General features: G+C 39.1%; 1 protein-coding gene across 1 annotated transcript in view; it reads left to right on the forward strand.

The window, feature by feature from the left end:
• Positions 1-19202: 19202 nt before the first annotated feature.
• The window catches only part of LOC150079810 (uncharacterized), a 66656-nt gene continuing 66384 nt past the window's right edge, over positions 19203-19474 (forward strand). Inside the window, exon 1 of the mRNA XM_090383240.1 lies at positions 19203-19295. The gene's annotated coding sequence lies outside the window, so the exon portion shown is untranslated. The remainder of the gene's footprint in view (positions 19296-19474) is intronic.

Consider the following 19474-nt stretch of genomic DNA (forward strand, 5'->3'; position numbering starts at 1 on the left):
CAGTAATTTCTGTTGTATATTGGTTTTGTGATATTTTTTTTTTTTTTTTTTTTACTTATTAAATAGGCCTCAGATTTAATTTCCATTGCAGATGAGAAATACTGTTATAAAGGCTTTTTTACCTGGGTCTGTAGTTTGCTAATCTCATGCACAGTAGAGTTTTTAATTGCATTACATGCAAACCAGCATAGAATATATATAGTATATGCAGTTTACATACCAACTGGTTTTATAACCTTATTGGCTAATGTGCCAATAAAACCTAAACATTACATACCAATGAATTAAGACCTCATTACTTAATGAAACAAGTCCACCTCTGCTGATTCATCTAGGCATAAGCTTATGATTGCATTTATAACTTATTTTACAAATTTACCTCCTGCTTCTCAATTAACCATTCTGTACCTTTTTTCTTTCATATTTTTATGCATGTTCAGGATATGATGACTTATTTTTCTAGGAATTGAAAATCATGAACATTGAGAGAATATGGAAATCCAGCCAGTGAAGCTAGCATTCATATTGTAGGTACAACATTATCTTACCAGATACATACCGGTATTGCAACACATCATCTAAATGCTAGCTTACTGTGAAAGAAAGCAAGCTTATGTAGCATCAACAAAAAAAAAAAAAAAAAAAACCATTTCACACACCCATTCCTTCTAAAAGTTTGTCCAGTTCCTCCTTGAATTTATTTAAGCTATCAACTTCCACAATGATAGGTGGAAGTTTGTTCCAGCAATCAACTACCCACTGGCCAAAGACAAATTTCTGCACATCTATTTTACAACTGTCTCCTCAATTTGAATTTATGCCCCCTCAGGTTCATAATCTGAGCAACAGGAAGAATCTCATCAGAATTGAGCCTGCTCAAGCCATTCAAGGCCTTATACACTTCAATCAGATCACCTTGCAGGCACCTTGTCTCCAGATGCTACAATTTGCAGAACTTGAGCCTTTCTTGGTAGGAGGAGGACCCCTTTGTTCCTCTCACCAATCTTGGTTTTCAATAAAATTCTTAATCTGTTTTTGCATGCTATGAATGATCTTTATTATTTTTATTTTAATCTTTAAAATGTATTTATTTTAGTATGACCCTTCATTCATTCACTGAGAATATTTTTAAATATAATCTTGGTAATGTTTTCAAAGTAAAAATTGTTTATCTGTAAATTATTCTTTTTCCAGTATACATTCTCTGTAGCATGTGTTGAAATAACTTATGATTTAGTAGAAATTTTTTTTTTTTTCAGTTCAGTTTTGTATATGGCAAAGTAGCCAGTTCATTTGTAAAAGAATCAGTATGTCTCCCTCTTATGTAGTTCCTCTTGTGTAGGCTCTTCACTAAATGCAGAGATCCTTGCTGCGTACTACAAGGAACTGGTATAGTGTTCCACAATCCATCTGTGCTGTCATTGGTAGCAAATATGGTACAGTCAGCCCTCGTATAACACGTGTTTACACTACACAAATTCAATCATACATGATTTATAAATAGGGGAACGATATCGTATATAACATGAACCGAATTCACTTATGCACGATTCACCTTTGTGTTTACAAGAAATGGCAGTAGATTTCAGAATCACCCCAACTCAATGCAACATGATAGGAATGAAAAGATTCTGAAAATGTGTTTTTTTTATATCATTGAAGGAGATATTTCACCAAAATAAGGTAAAAACCCACACAATTCCAGCTGTCAGTATTATCGCAAATGCCATTAGATCAAGTTTACTACCAGTTTATAACAGATTCCACTAGCAGAAATGCAACTGGAAATTGTTTTTATTGTTTTATAGTAGTAATCCCCAGAAATGTGCTTTAGTAAAATGTGAGGTGTTAATAGTGTATCTCTGCCTTTACGGTGTTGTTTATTCAGTTGCTTCGTGCACGCAGCTTTGTTTATGTGTATCAAGCGTGCCTCCTTATTTTGTAATTATGCTCTATTCCCTAAACATGAGTAAAATACTTAAAAGGTGTGAAAAGGAAGCGTCCTGGTGAAGACACTGCAGATTCAGAGAGAAAAAGAAAAGCAATATCGATAAACAGGCGGACTGGGTCAAAAATTCTTACCCTGAAAATTTTGTAGTGGTTTCATGCTATGGTTTATGGACAAAATCACTCCGGCCCACCGGGGTTTCCCCGGTAAAGCTTATGGCCAGTCCGCTTCTGTCGATAGAGAAAAAATATGAAATAGTGAAACGCTTTGAGTGAAATGAAAGACCATGTGATATTGCACGTGCTACAGGCCTAAATAAGGCAACGCTGACAATTAGAAAGAATGCAGAGAATATAACTTTCATAGCAGAAACAACTCAAAGTGTAATTAAAATCCATTAGATCAAGACACAAAGAATTGGAAGAGATGGAATGGCTGTCATCTGTTTGGATAGAAAATCTCAAAAAAAAAGTTTGCTTGTGATAGAAGCAAACGCATTAGCAATATTTTTTACATAATTGTAATAAAATACATAAGTGTTTTATTACAATTATTTATTTTGTTTGGTAATGTTTTGGTTACAAATGTGTGTTCAATAGGGTTAGGTGGTCGGCACCTAACCCTATTTTTTCCATAGGCACTTGTTTTTATTGAATGTGGGTTTCTAGGAACAACTATAGTGCCTATACGAGGATTGACTACTTCATTTTTATTCTTTTCACTTATAACTAGTGTTCCCCTCCCCCAAATGTGTGTGTTTGTGTAATAAATATGCATCTTTTAATTTCAAGTATGACTTCAGTGGCTAAAGATTAGTAACCACTGTCCTAAGGTATAACGAAGTAGTATCTTTCCCTGTGAGTTATTCCAGATTTTTATGCCGGCACAATGTGCAAATTGGTCTGTGCTGACAATAAATAGTGATGCAATAGGGCCTGAGTTGCTAAATATTCTAAGTAGACAATATATATGTCGACTTTTGGTTGTAATGACTACATCGATATCACAGGAAAGTTTCATGATGCATGTAGGCACTCTGCTGGATGCTAATGTTCTGATATTCTCTTCAAACCATGCATTCATAATCATTAATTTTTGACATGGAGCATTGTATTGAAAAGTGAGTCACTCCCATAAAATTTTTACAATATAAGGCACAGTTGTCCAAAACATGCCTTGCAACCAATGGACTTAGTTTATACCACAAGAAATGCCCTCAGACTGTGACACTCCCTCCCACCTTCAGGTGGGACAATACACTGAGATGGTGTTCTCCAGGCATCCTCCATTCCCAAGCACATCTGCCAAGCTGGTAGTATCTAGTGGAATTCGTTGCATGACCAATTTCCATTGATTCTGTAGCTCAAATTTGTTGTGCTTTGTCCTATTCCAAATGATGGTGTGCATTTTTTTTTTTTTTAATTAAAGGCTTGACTCCAGATCTATTGTACATGACATGAACTATTGCTGCTCATGGCTCCTAATTCAGAGTTTATGGAATATGGTGGTATGAGCTATCTTCAGGTACATCAGCTACCCTTAATAAGTGTGTACTTATTAAGAATTTAGGTTGTATTTACAAACGGTCCATTGTTTTAGCTTAGAGTTACATCTAGTCTTCCATTTCTTCAGGATGTTTCAAATTGCACTTGGGAACATTTACTCCTGATAATAAGCACAGGCATTTTATCCAATGACATCCGACTATGTAGTAGTAGTAGTGGCATGTGATGCAAGAAAGCAAGTGTATGAGCTTATGCAGCATCAGCCAAAAAAAAAAAAAATTGCCATTCCCTCCAAATTGCCTGTCCAGTTCCTTCTTAAATTTATTTAACCTATTAACTTCCACAACGACAGATGAAAGTTTGTTCCAGCAATTAACCACCTGCTGGCTAAAGGCAAATTTCCACACATCTATTCTACATCTGAATTTATTCAATTTGAATTTATGCCCCATTAGGTTCGTAATCTGAACAAGTGGAAGACTCCCATCAGAATTCAGTGTGCTGAATCGATTCAAGGCCTTATACATCTCAATCAGATCACCTCGCAGGTGCCTAGTCTCCAGCCGCCGCAACTTGGTAAAAGGATCCCTTCATACCCCTCACCAATCTTGTTCCCTTCTCTGTACATGCTCAAGCAAATCTACATCCTTCTTAAAATGAGGCCTCCAGACCTGTACGCAGTACTCAAGGCGTGGCCTGACCATTGCCTTATACAGAGGGACAATCACCTCCGCCCTACTAGCAAAATCCCTATATATCATTGACAAAACCCCATGACCTGCCTGGCAGCCTGTCTGCATTGCTCAGAAAACTTCATATCTGACTGCACAATTACTCCCAGGTCTTTTTCATTTTCTACCACCTTAAGTGTAGTACCACACAGTTGGTACATTTCTCTGGGGTTACTTCTACCGATATGCAGTACTTTGCATTTGTCAAGGTTAAACTTCAGTTGCCACTTCTTAGCCCATTTGCCCAAATTATCAAGATCATGTTGCAGTAGCACACTGCCATTACTGTCATTAACAACCCTGCCAACCTTTGTATCATCTGCAAACTTTGACATTAAGCCTGATATACCTTCATCAATATCATTGATAAATATACAAAACAACAGTGGACCGAACACCGAACCCTGTGGGACTTCACTAATAACATTAGTCCACAAAGAGCAGCACCCATTGATTACCACCCTCTGCCTTCTCCCACTTAACTACCCTTTTATCCATTGTAGCAACTTACCCTTAATACAATTCTGCTCCAATTTGTACAATAGTCTTCGATGCGCAACAGTGTCAAAAGCTTTCCTGAAATCCAAATCCATGATATCAAAATTATTTTTTGCATCCAGTTCCTTTGTAACCACACCATAATATCAAATTTGTCAGACAAGACTTTCCCTTAACAAACCCATGCTGTGTCTGAATTATTGCTGCAGTCTTGTCTAGATGATCCTGCAATGCATCTTTAACCAGTGACTCTATTATTTTACCTGGAACAGAAGTTAAACTAACTGGTCTGTAATTACTCGTGTCTCCCTTCGATCCCCCTTTGTGAATTGGGGATACATTTGCACATCTCCAGTCCGTGGGGACCTCTCCTGAGTCCAAGGATGCTCTCATAATTATGGCTAAGGGTTTGCTTAGTTGCATTGCCGCCTCCTTTAATATAATTGGATAGATCCCATCCGCCCCAGGTGCCTTTCTTATGTTTAACTTAAGAAAGGCACCTTTCTTAATTTATATTAAAGGAGGCAGCAAAGGAAGTAAGCAAACCCTTAGCCATAATTATGAGAGTTTCTTTGGACTTAGGTGAGGTAACCATGGACTGGACAAGTGCAAATGTGACCCCAATTCACAAAGGAGGATCATAGAGCAACACAAGTAATTATAGACCTTTAAGTTTAACTTCTGTTCCAGGAAAATTAATGGAGGCACTGGTTAAAGAAACACTGCAGGATCATCTACATAAGACTTCAGTTATAGCTTGGTCACAGCATGGGTTTGTTAAGGGAAAGTCTTGCCTGACCAATTTGATTGGAAACTATGATGTGGTCACAAACGAACTGGATGCAGGGAAGAAATTTGATATCATATATTTGGATCTTAGAAAGGCTTTTGATACTGTTGCACATGGAAGACTGCTGCACAAATTGGAGCAGTGTGACATTGGAGGCAAATTGCTGCTATGGATAAAGGGATGGTTAAGTGGGAGAAGACAGAGAGTGGTAATCAATGGACACTGCTTATCGTGGACTAATGTTATTAGTGAAGTCCCTCAGGGTTCAGTATTGGGTCCATTGTTGTTTTCTGTATTTATAAATGATATTGATGATGGTATATCAAGCTTAATGTCCACGTTTGCAGACGATACGAAGGTTGGCAGGGTTAAGGACACTAATGACAGTACGCTGCTGCAACAGGATCTAGAAAAGTTGAGCAGATGGGCTAAGAGGTAGCAAATGAAGTTTAACATTGACAAATGTAAAGTTCTGCCTATGGGAAACAGCAACCCCAGAACAATGTATGAACTCTGTGGTACTACACTGACAGTGGTAAAGAATGAAAAGGATCTGGGGGTAATTGTGCAGGCAGATATGAAGTTTTCTGAGCAGTGCAGTCGGTCTGCAAGAGTAGCTCATAGTGTCTTGTCAATGATATACAGGTATTTTTCTAGCAGAGATAAGGAGGTGATTATCCCCTTATAGAAGGCAATGGTCAGGCCACACCTAAAGTACTGTATACAGGCCTGGAGGCCTCATTTCAAGAAGGATGTAGAGCTGTTGGAATCAGTACTGAGAAGGGCAACAAGATTATTGAATGGAACAAAGGGTTGCTCTTACGAAGAAAGGCTTAAATTTTTGCAAATTACAGTGTCTGGAGACTAGTCACCTGCGAGGTGATCTGATTGAAGTGTATAAAGCCTTGAATGGTTTGAGCATGCTCAATGCTGATAGAATTCTTCCTTTTGCTCAGAATAATCATTTGAGAGGGCATAAATTCAAATTGAGGAAAGACAGATGTAGTATAGATGTGTGGAAGTTTGCCTTCAGCCAGCGGGTGGTTCATTGGTGGAACAGACTTCCATCCTTTGTTTTGGAAGTTTATAGCCAATATAAATTTAAGGCTGAGCTGGACAGGTACTTGGAACGAACGGAGGGGTGAACTGGGAGCGTGTTTTTTTTTTTTTTGGCTGATGCTGCATTATCTTGCTTTCTTCCATCATATGACTCTTCTAATGCTAATGCCAACAGATGGAAGTTTATTCCAACGTCCAAGCACCCGCTGGCTGAAATCAAACCTCCGTATGTCGTTCTCCAACCTCCCTTCAGTACCATGAATTTATTCTCCCTCGTGTGTAGGATGATCAACAGGAGAATGCCATTGATGGCATTCTTCCTCATTTTAGGAAGGATCTACATCCTTCCTAAAATGAGGACTTCAGACCTGTACATGCAAAACTCAACATGTAACCCAACCACTTCCTTGTGAAATTGAATAATCTCCTTATTCCTGCCAACAAATTTTCTGTATGTCATTAATAAAATCCCATGAGCTGTACTGGTGGCTTACATGCATTTCTCAGAAAACGTCATATTAATTTTCATTTTCATCTACACTAAGAGTAGTGCTACGCTCAGTGTAGTGGAAATTGATAAATTTCAACTCCAACACTCAACCATCCCTTTATCCATAACAGTAACTTACCCTCAATATCCATTGCTCTGATATGTACAGCAGTCTTTTTGTGCAACAGTATCAAAAGCTTTCTTGAAATACCTGACAAACAAGTGTATGATATCAAAATAATTTTTTGCATCTTGTTCCTTTCTTACTGCGGCATAGTATCCAATCAGATTGGTGAGTCAAGATTTCACTTAACCAATCGATGCTGTGAATGTAGTATAATTGCATTCCTGTCTAGATAGTCCTGCATTACTTCTTCAACCAGTGGCTCCATTATTTAACTAGAAGAATTGTATTTGCTTATAAATTTACTCCGGAATGCTCCACTGATAACAAATGAAAGTTGATCAAAACCTGAAAGAGATAAGAGCTTTTCGAATCGATAACCTGACATTACGACTGGTATTTATCTGGTGACCTTTGTTTCATATTATATGTTAATTTTCGAAACAATAACAGTTGATATTTCAGATTATAAACATTTGCTAAAGCTGCTGAATACAATAGTGAGAGAGAGTCCTTCAGCAATAAGATTAAATTAGTATTCACGTGATCGGTTAAAGTCATTCCTAGTGTACAGTATATCTGTGTAGTTCACGTTTTTTTTTTTTTTCTTCTAAAACCTGAACGATTATTAAAAATTAACTTGGGTTATTCCTAGGAAAATATAATTATAATAATGGGTATAAAATATGGTACCTTATTTGATCAGAAATAAAATAATAATAATAAAATTTTGATATCCGAAGAGTCGGATAGGATTTTATTAATTATATTAATATAGACATAACAAGGGTCGTGCGGCTGCTACCAGAGTTTCGACCGATGCCGGGTTAAGGTACGAAAGAGCAGGGTACTTGCCCGGGGCGCCATTCATCAAGGGGTGCTAAATTTTATAAATCATGGAAAAAAAAAATAAAAAAAAAAAATATATATATATACACTAATGAGCCAAAACATTATGACCATCGAGTCGTTATGCAAATCGAAGCAACTGCAGGTGAAGTACAACGCGTGCGCGGATCGGGACATGGTATAAAAAACACCTGATACTGAGCTCCATTAATCAGTGTTACTCTTGTTCTTCAGATGGGAAAGGCAGCGGAATTAAGCGAGTTTGACAACGGCCAAATTGCAACGGCCAGACGATTGAGTCAGAACATATCCAAAATTCCACAGGCTCTCTCTGTTATAGTGTAGTGTCCTTGCTGGACAACGTTCACTATAAACCATACGGCTTCCGGGCAAGATCAAAAACTAATATAGGTATCCAGAAAACTTGGGTTTTATATGATCAACTAGTGGTTTATTTTTAGGACTACAATCTTGTGTCCTCAAATCTTATCCTGAAATATGGAGGATAGATCCGCAACAACAAAAAGGCGCTGTGATTTTCACTCTAAAATCCTCCTGGAAGTTAGGTCTTAGAGTGCCGCAAAATTAGAAATAAATTATCTGTTTATACTCCGGGACGACCAAATGGTCAGAGGAGTTCACAAGATAGACAGAATACAAGAAACAGCAACATATTCAGCAGTCACTCAAAGCACGTGTACTTATGCACCTGCGCGCCTGACCACTAGGCTACGGCTATGGTTCTCTCTCTATTACTTACGTTGTGGAGTGTGTGTGACTAGAGAATGGTCATGAGGCAGAAGTAAACAAATAAAACATGATTTATTAAGAATAAACACATATTATACAAATGAGTAAAAGGAACAAATAATTGTGTCTCCAGTATAGCAACGTGTAACTCTGTACTTTTAACTCTAACTAAACAATGGATTAATGTGATAATAGTACATATCTGCGTTCTTCATGAAGTGTTGGGGAGGACAGCTATTGCTCGTACTCTATGTAGCTAATGGATATTTGGCTCTCCGAACCTTTAGCATTAATGCAGGACGACATGTGTTTGATAATCATAACTAGTATTAAGACATTTATAATGATGGGACATTCCATTTTAAATTCTAAACTTTAAACTTGAGTACTGCGTACAGGTCTGGAGGCCTCATTTTAGGAAGGATGTCGATTTGTTTGAGCATGTACAGAGAAGGGCAACAAGATTGGTGAGGGGAATAAAAGGATCCTCTTTCCAAGAGAGGCTGAATTTCTGCAAATTGCAGTGGCCTGAGACTAGGCACTTGCGCGGTGATCTGATTGAGGTGCATAAGGCCTTGAATGGGTTGAGCACGCTGAATTCTGATGGGATCCTTCCACTTGTTCAGATTACGAACCTAAGGGAGAATAAATTCAAATTAAGAAAAGACAGATGTAGAATAGATGTGCGGAAATTTGCCTTTAGCCAGCGGGTGGTTAATTGCTGGAACAAACTTCCATCTGTCGTTGTGAAAGTTGATAGGTTGAAGAAATTTGAAGAGCAACTGGACAGGCATATGGAGGGAACAGTGTGATTTTTTTTTTTTTTTTTGGGCTGATGCTGCATAAGCTCATACACTTGCTTTCTTGCATTACATTAGTGGGGGGGGGGTTATTGTTGGTCAGTTTCGTTAGGCTTATCATCTAAAATAAGGGTTAACTTACCAGAAAGCTTTGTCTTTCTGCAGGGATTAAAGATTCGAAGCAGCGGATCATCAATACTGTTCAAGAAGACGTTCTTTTCTTGATTTTCTCTCTCTCTCTCTCTCTCTCTCTCTCTCTCTCTCTCTCTCTCTCTCTCTCTCTCTCTCTCTCTCCTGATTCCTCTCTTCTCTACGTCTCCATACAGCCACAACCACACTCCACACCAGGAAGCACCACCATCACCATCACCAGAATGCCCAGAAAACAAGAATGATCTGCCAGAACCCCTTTCTTTTCCCTCCTCAAAATATATATACGTCTTCCCCTTTTTTAAGATTAGAATTCTCGTATTGGTCTAAAGGCTAATTTCGTGGGGAAAAGAAATTCCCAGGGACTATTGTGCCGGAAACCTGACGCAATCAAAATGGAATTCATGAGGGGCAAAGGGGAACTTCATATTTGTATCGGGTTGCGTCTCTAGACTGTCCAGCGGTAATCACTAGATCTAAAGTCTGTTCATTTCTACCTATTTCTAGACAACACAGCCTTCTCCCAATCGTCTTACACATGCAGGCAGTGAAACAAGTATAGGGGTTCTTGAAGCAAAGATTGCATCTTATAGGTAAGCCAAAAGGGATAAAATGAAAGCATTTTTATATTATTATATTAGGGCCACCCGTAATCTCTTGCATTTTCCTGTTTTACTGGTCGAAAAAACCCCAGTTTCGGGGGGGGGGAAACCTTGCTATCTACATCTCAGACCGACTAACTCAGCCACGGCGGTCAGAGTATATCCGAAACGGCACGGCTGGTTCGATGCTCACGGTCAGCCGTGGTCAGTACCTACCAAAAGTGGTCCGAGGAGAGGAAACCCACTAACCGCCGACGAGGTGTTGGACGACCACGGCTCAACGATGCTTGAGGTGAGCAAAGAATGGTACGTGGCAACAGAAGGGCGACTGTGGCCCCACTCGCCGGTAATTGAATGCAGGTGACGGGAGTAATGTGTCACAACACACAGTACATCGAACCATGCTGAAAATGGGTCCAGTCATCCATGTGCCAGGCACTCTGACGTGTACCTCCTACCTAAAACGGAGGGGTGAAATAGGAGCGGTTTTTTTTTTTTTTTGGTTGATGCTGCATAAGCTTGCTTTCTTGCATCATATGCCTCTGCTAATGCAAATGCTAAACATCATTGCTGACCAAGTACGCCCTTTCATGGCAACGGTCTTTCCCTCTGGCGGTGCCTTCTTTCAGCAGGATAATGTGACATGCCACACCGCGCGGATTGTTCGAGACTGGTTCTGGAAACATGAGGAAGACTTCCAGGTATTGCCCTGACCTCGAAATTCCCCAGACATCAATCCCATGGAGCATCTGTGGTCTGTTTTGGAACAGCAACTCCGATCAGTGGCATCTCAACCACGGGCCTTACAGGAATTAAAGGATCTGCTGGTTACGTGTTGGTACCAGATACCACAAGACACATATAGGAATCTTGTAGTTTTCATTTTTGGACAATACAAGATTCGATATGTGCCGAAAACACCTCGACGGGTACGAACTGTTTTGGCTGCACGTGGACGACCAACATAATATTAGGTAGGTGGTCATAAAGTTTTGGCTCAATAATAATTGTTTATTATTATTAATTAGCCATATGGTGGAAGGAAGCCTGAGGCTTATGCTGCACCAGCCAAAAGAGAGAGAGAGAGAGAGAGAGAGAGAGAGAGAGAGAGAGAGAGAGAGAGAGAGTAGAGGGGAATCACCAAGAAAGAGAAGAATGATGATATCTAGCTCAGGACCCTGGGTACGCCATGGGCATACATGCTTAATGAAAAAATCATTTTATTGGATTGCGTTTGAAGGTACACAAATCAATAGAAATCGTATGGTGCATTTTCCTCACGCTTTTTTTTTTTTAAATCTAATACAGTAGTTGGTTTCTATTACACATATTTAAAAGTGGACTTGCCGTTTTTAAAATACAGCGCTGTAATTGTTTATCGGTAAGTTTTTGTTACAGGTTAATCATTCTTTAGTTACCACTTCAATGGAAGAATATAAAGACACATCGTATCTTTTCAGTTAAAAAAATCCTCTGTTGTTCATCCTTTACGCTATATGTGTAATAAACGTTTATATATGAGATAGAAAGCTGGATGTGTTATTAATAACCTTTCTTTTTTTAGGGATTTGAACGTAGTGTCTTTGATAACTCAAACATTTGCATGATAATAGATATGGACGGTTTCAATCAAAATGGGGGGAGATTAGGTCCTTATTCCATTGCAGGGAGTTAGGGGTTATAAATGTAAGTGGTCGACTAGAACCCACTGCTCACAGTTTTAAGGTTTAACCCACTGTTCACTTATATTTTAATTTAATTTATATTATTTTATTTTACCTCATTTCTTATTCATTTCTTCTAGTTCTTTATAGTTGTGTTACCTCATCTCTTTTAATTCTCGATTTCTAACTTGTTAACCTTTCTTGTACACTGTAGATTCAATTGTAGCAACCTTCTCCTTTACACTTTCAATATATCAGTATTTATACACTGGTGTGTAAAACTTAAGGACCACTATTTCTAAAGGTTACAACCACAAAATCGTTACTTAAGGTACTCTTTACTGATGAGAGTAGATTCAATCTCAGCAGCGATTCTGGACGTCAGTTAATCTGGCCAGAGGTTGGCACACGGTATCACCCCAGAAACATCACTGAAAGGGATCAATATGGTGGTTGAGGTGTTCTCGTCTGGGGAGGCGTTATCTTGGATGGACATACACGACTCCAGATACTGGAAGGCAGTACCGTAACCCGTGCACTCTACTGTACTGAGGTAATCTTTCCCCATGTGCGTCTGTTCCGAGGTGCCATTGGCCCCCAGTTCGTGTTTATGGATGAAAACGCCACACCCCATCGCACTGCAGCTGTTGATAAAATGGTCACCAGCTGAAGATGGCGCTGACAGAGGAATGGACGATGTTACCGCAAGAACGTATCAACAACATTGTTCTAATTATGGACAGGCGGTGCAAAGCCTGCATCGACATTAGGGGTGGCCATATCTCCTACTGAGGACCACCTCTTCCCTTTGTTCCATCTTTGGCGGTGATGCATCAGTATCATGGCAGCCAGTGCTATGTTGCCATTTTTTAATAAAATCCCTCTGTTCCACTTTGTTTCCGTTGATGTGTCGGTGTTAGCATTAGCATTAGTAGAGTCATTTGATGCAAGAAAGCAAGCTTATGCAGCATCAGCCAAACAAAAAAAAAAAAAAAAAAAACCACTTCACCCCTCTGTTCGATCAAAATATCTGTCCAGCTGAGCCTTAAACTTATTTAGGCTATCAACTTCCACGACAAGGGATGGAAGTCTGTTCCACCAACCAACCACCCGCTGGCTAAAGGCGAATTTCCGCACGTCTATCCTACATCTGCCTTTCCTCAATTTGAATTTATGCCCTCTCAGGTGATTATTCTGAGCGAGAGGAACAATCCCATCAGCATTGAGCATGCTCAAACCATTCAAGGCTTTATACACCTCTATCAGATCACCTTGCAGGTGTCTAGTCTCCAGACACTGTAATTTGCAAAATTTAAGCCTTTCTTCATAAGAGCACCTTTTTGTTCCATTCACTAATCTCGTTGCCCTTCTCTGTACTCGTTCCAGCAGCTCTACATCCTTCTTGAAATGAGGTCTCCAGACCTGTATACAGTACTCTAGGTGTGGCCTGACCATTGCCTTATACAAGGCAATAATCACCTCCTTATCCCTGCTAGAAAAATTCCTATATATCATTGACAATACACCATGAGCTACTCTTGCAGCCCATCTGCACTGCTCAGAGAACTTCATATTTGCCTGCACAACCACCCCCAGGTCCCTTTCATTCTCTACCACTGTCAGTGTAGTACCACAGAGTTGATACGTTGCTCTGGGGTTGCTGTTTCCCATATGTTAAACTTCATTTGCCACCTCTCAGCCCATCTGCTCAACCTTTCCAGATCCTGTTGCAGCAGCATAGTGTCAGTAGTGTCCTTGACAACCCTGCTTACCTTTTTATCGTCTGCAAACTTCGACATTTAGCTTGATATACCCTCATCAATATCATTTATGAATACAGAAAACAATAATGGACCCAACACTGAGCCCTGAGGAACTCCACTAATAACATTAGTCCACGACGAGCAGTGTCCATTGATTACCACTCTCTGTCTTCTCCCCCTCAGCCACCCCTTTATCCACAGCAGCAATTTGCCTCCAATGCCACACTGCTCCAATTTGTGCAGCAGTCTTCCATGTGCAACAGTATCAAAAGCCTTTCTAAGATCCAAGTATATAATATCAAAGCTATTCCCTGCATCCAGTTCCTTTGTGACTGCATCATAGTATCCAATCAAATTGGTTAGCAAGACTTCCCCTTAACAAAACCATGCTGTGTCCGAGCTATAGCTGAAGTCTTGTCTAAATGATCCTGCAGTGCTTCTTTAACTAGTGCCTCCATTAATTTTCCTGGAACAGAAGTTAAACTCACAGGTCTATAATTACTTGTGTCAGCCTTTGATCCTCCTTTGTGAATTGGGGTGACATTTGCACATCTCCAGTCTGTGGGTACCTCCCCTTAGTCCAAGGAAGCTCTCATAATTATGGCTAAGGGTTTGCTTACTTCCTTTGCTGCCTCCTTTAATATAACTGGATAGATCCCATCCACCCCGGGTGCCTTTCTTGTGTTTATCTTCAACAATTTCTCCTCCACTTTACTCTCAGTTATTACAAGATTCTCTAGCTTACTGCTAGAGTTGAATACACCTCTGGCTTTCCCCTCGCTAAATAACTCCTCATGTGTGAATGTCGATGCAAAATATTCATTTAGTTTGTTAGCTACCTGAGCAGGATCATCAACAGTTGACCCATCGATATCAAGTGGACCAATCTGATTCATCCTCTTCCTTGTAGAGTTTACATAAGCAAAGAAGTCTTTGCTGTTTTTCTTTGCATCCCTTGCCACAGATTTCTCGTAATCTGCCTTCGCCTGCCTAACCTCCTTTGTAACTTGGTTACAGATCAACTTGTATCTATCATAGGCTTCTGTGTCATGTGTTAATTTGTATGTATCCCATGCATTTTTCTTCTCTGCCATATGCCTCATTAGTTCATCTGACATCCATTTAGGCCTAAACCTTGAACAACAAGTGTTGTTTCCTTCATCATTTCTGTACCTCACGAGGTTCCTTTGGTATGCTTTTCTCACATCCAGGACACTCCTATGAGAAGCTACAGGTGAAAACCTGACTGGTTCTTAAGTTTTGCACACCAGCGTAGTGCTGAGTACCGTGCGTGGGTAAAAGATTGAGGAGATCAAAAAATATACTTGTTGACGCTAGACTTGAATTTCTGTAGATTAGATTGCAATTTTTATGGATTACGTGGGAAGAGAAGTTCTTCCAGAAAGTGGAAACTGAAGTAATAAATGAGGTAGGAAAAAAGTTGGTTCTACAAGTTTGTAGTTTCACAGTAAAAGGATACTGCTGGTTGCGGTACGTGTTCGGTATGGTTTGGAAGAGACAAGGTAATCTATAGAAGTAAATTGAGAACAACACTGACCATGAGAGTATCTATAGAAAAGACTCGCAGAAGAAACAGAACGTCAGAAACAGATTGGAGAGATTTTGTCAGAGATGGGTCATTAATTAATCTAACCGCCTTCTTTTGAATGGCGTCTAGAAGTCTGAGAGAGTTTTTGGAGGCACCACCCCAGATATCGGAGCAGTATTCCATTGCAGGGAGGAATTGGGACAATGAGTAGCGGTTTAGAAGTAAAGTAATGCTGAGATCTAAAGAGAAAACGCAGTGTTTTAGACGAAGAGGATTCAATATTTGTGACGTGCGTATTCCAAGAGGAATTAGACATCAGGTCAATGATCGTCATCGTCAGGGTAAAATTCTGTGAAGAGTGCAGACATGCTGCAGAACAGCCCAACATGCTTTTGTCTATGAAATACAGAAACTTTGCTAACAGGAATAAGGAGATAATTATCCTTTTTGTACAAGGCAATGTTTATTCGGCATATTGAGTATTATATACAGGTCTGGAGGCCTCACTTTAGAAAGGATGTAGATCTGGTGGAAAGGTGTAGAGAAGAGCAAGCAACCAGATTGGTGAAAGGAACAAAAGGCTTCAGTTTTGCCAATTGCAGTGTCTGGGTACTGCGCACCTTGTGTTGATCTGATTGAGATTTTTAAGGCCTTGAGTGAATGGAGTAAGCTGAATTTTTAATGACATTCTTAGTCTTTCTGAGACTACACAAATGAGGGAACATAAATTCAAATTGAGGATGGATGGTTGCAAGTTAGATGCGCGAAACGTTGCTTCCAGCCAACAGATGGTTGATTGTTGGAACAGACTTCTATCTGTTGTTTTGGAACTGGATGGTTTGAATAAATTCACGGATCAACAAGAGAAATTTTCGAAAGTTATAGATGGGTGAAGTGTGAACTTTGTTTTGGCTGATGCTATACATGCTTGCTCTTTTGAACCATTTGCCACTACTACTGTGCTAATCTACCAGAGATATGTGATCTTGTCTAGAAATATTCATCAAAGATTAGTATAGGAGCAGAAGCATTTTTGTGAGTTTTAAGACAGGACTGAGTTTCAGAAGTATACAAGACAAAAAGAACTCCAGCATTAGAGTAGATATTAGAAGAACTTGTAGAACTCCAGCATTAGAGTAGATATTAGAAGATAGAAAGCCCTTTACTACCAGCCTCAGTAAGCGTTCAGAGAGAGAAACCTGAATACCAAATTACAAAAAAAAACGGTTTGCAGACCATAAGATGGAAGCCTATTTATGAGAGCATTATGCCAAACATGGTCAATTGCCTTTGAAATGTCAAGGGCAACTGCTTGAATTTCTCTAAACTTTTACATTGAATTTGTTCATTGAGGGCTAACATAAGCCTTATGTCACCAGTAGATCGACACTGACGGAATGCATATTGGCATTCATTGATCAAATGGAAGGTTTCAAGGAAGTTTGGGAGTTGCCGGTTAATGGATTTCTCCATTACTTTAGAAAGGGAAGAAGTAAGTGTAATGGACAGATAAATTGGATGAGATGGATTTGTCACCCTTTTTAGGAACTGGCTTGATATTAGCAAATTTCCAAGTAGAAGGAAAAATGCCAGTGGATTAAGAAAGTGTGAAAAGGCGATACAGAACAAGAGTAAGCTCAGGTGCACAGAACAAGAGTAAGCTCAGGTGCACAGGTTTTGAGAACAAATGGAGAAATGTCTTCAGACCTGATGGTTTTTTTTTTTTTTTTTTTTTTTTTGGCATCAAGACTCTTCAAAATTCTTCTAACATCGTTTTGGGAGAAGTCCACTGGAGGCATTGAATGAAATATACTGGGAATGGTAGGTTGTTTACTAAAGCCATCAATATAAGATTCTTCTTATAGAAGAAATGTAGGATGCTAGCAGATTAGCATTATCTTTAGCTGAGGTATCAATAGAACCATCAGGTTTTAACTGTGCTGGGAAGTACAGATGGGCTAATGTTCCAGCCATTAGGTTCAGCAAGCAATCAGAATGCTTGCCTTCCATTTGGACATGAAGCAATTTTTGTACTCTTAGCCTGTTCAAAATATAATTTCGACTTATTAATAACTGTTTTACAATTGTTGAAAACTTTGTTGTAAAAACAAAACGAACCTTTGGATGCAAGCCAGTTCAGGTATGCGTCGTGAAGAGCCTTAGCGAATTGTTGGAAAATCAAAGTTTAGGTAGTGAAAAACCAAAGTTCATCCCTACAAGAATATTTATCTAAGCTATTTCATTAGGGACACCTGGAAAATTATTTGATCTACCCCTGGTGTATTGTGTCTATAAATTACACGTGTTTTCTGATCTATTTGCCTGTTTTGCTGGAGGAAATACCCGAGTTTCTGAGGGAAACCCGCTCACTCTACGCCCTCTAACTCAGCCACGGAATGAAAAAAGCCAATAAAAGTTCCTCGCCTCATCAACGGCAATAAAACCCGGTCCTTTTCCACCGGGTCTGGGGAGAAGGGTGATGATACCACTGTGCTACTTGTGTAGACTTCCTACAAGAGTAATTTCACTGACACGATCTGAGCAAACCCTCACATCAGAAGATTTTAAACCGTAATCCAACCAGAGAAAATAAGAATAGAAAAATCGCTGATCGTGCTATTTTACATTCTTATCATGCCAGACAACACGAGGTTGAGAATGACCATGAGAGAAATTCTCCGTTGTCGAAGAGTCAATCAGAGAAGTTGTAATCTGAGGTGCCTGGAAGACCAATTATCTCGACTGTTTAATAAGAAAAGTTCTTCGTGAAAAAAAGTCATTAAAAGTGTTGGTTGTGTGATTAGGATTGCCCGGTATTCTGGTAGATAAATGAAAAATCTGTTGAGATCATTAATTGCCTTTAGCCAGCGGATGGTTGGTTGGTGGAACAGACTTCCATCCTTTGTTGCGGAAGCTGATAGCCTAAATAAATTTAAGGCTGAGCTGGGCAGGTACTTGGAACGAACGGAGGGGTGAAATGGGAGCGTGTTTTTTTTTTGTTTTTTTTTTCTTTTTGGCTGCTGCTGCATAAGCTTGCTTTCTTGCATCATATGCTTCTACTAATGCTAATTACAAAAGTCTCATAATTTCGACCAGCCCAGTTCGTGTGACTAGAAAACCGAAGCCAGCTAGAGTTGTGTACATTAAAATCGCGAAGGGAAATTTTTTCACTCTCAGGAAACTTTAACTGGAGAAATCAAGTTTGAAAGAATTAGCATTAGCATTAGCATTAGCATTAGTAGAGGCATTTGATGCAAGAAAGCAAGCTTATGCAGCATCAGCCAAAAAAAAAAAAAAAAAAAAAGTAAAATAAATAAATAAAAAATAACCACTTCCACTTCACCCCTCTGTTCGTTCGAAATACCTGTCCAGCTGAGCCTTAAACTTATTTAAGCTATCAACTTCCACGACAAGGGATGGAAGTCTGTAGAATGGAGGACGTATAGTTCCAAGTGATTAGTGGATTCGTCTGTCAGACAACATAGGCCCAATTAAGAGAAAAGGAAGATTTTGCTAAAGCTGACGTTATGCATTTAATCCAGACTCAGGCAGAGCGGAAAAAAAATGCAATATTTGATTAAGGATAAAATCAAATGTGGTATTGAATACACGCGACCATGAAATAAAATCCGTCGTTTATAATAATACCAAAGTAAATAACAATTTTGATCAATTCGAATTACAGTACCTGTAAAACGTTTAATATGTGAAACAAATATCTTTTCTTTAAGGTGGTGAGTGGCGCGACGATTCTCTTATCAGCCAATCGGGTGAAAAGAGGGTATTTTAAGTTAAGTTGACGTAATGTTTGAAAAATGAGTGTTTTGCTTCTTGTATTTGTGATCTTTCGCAGTCTGATTAAATATTCGTATAATTTACTAAAGATTTGCGACCGTCCGAATGAATGCTGCCGTTTAAAATTTGTTCATATGAATTAATGTTAAAAAAAAAATAAAGTTGTAATTTGTGTAGTTAGATGTGTTGATGCCAGTAATCGCTGCAAATTACTGATGATCATAATATGTAAGTTTTTATTTTATTGTTATTTTTTTAAATTAAGTAGCTTAATTTACTTGCATGTGACCACGTATCATGTTTTGAGCCCATATTAATGGCCTGTTTTTATACACAATCTTCAGTAACTTTACCTATATCTACTGTGGGCTGCAGCCGATTAATCCTCAGCCCAGATGCTCGGTACA

This window comes from Mastigoproctus giganteus, chromosome 10 (assembly GCF_048544385.1).
Source record: "Mastigoproctus giganteus isolate SK-2022 chromosome 10, ASM4854438v1, whole genome shotgun sequence".
NCBI classification, from domain to species: domain Eukaryota; kingdom Metazoa; phylum Arthropoda; class Arachnida; order Uropygi; family Thelyphonidae; genus Mastigoproctus; species Mastigoproctus giganteus.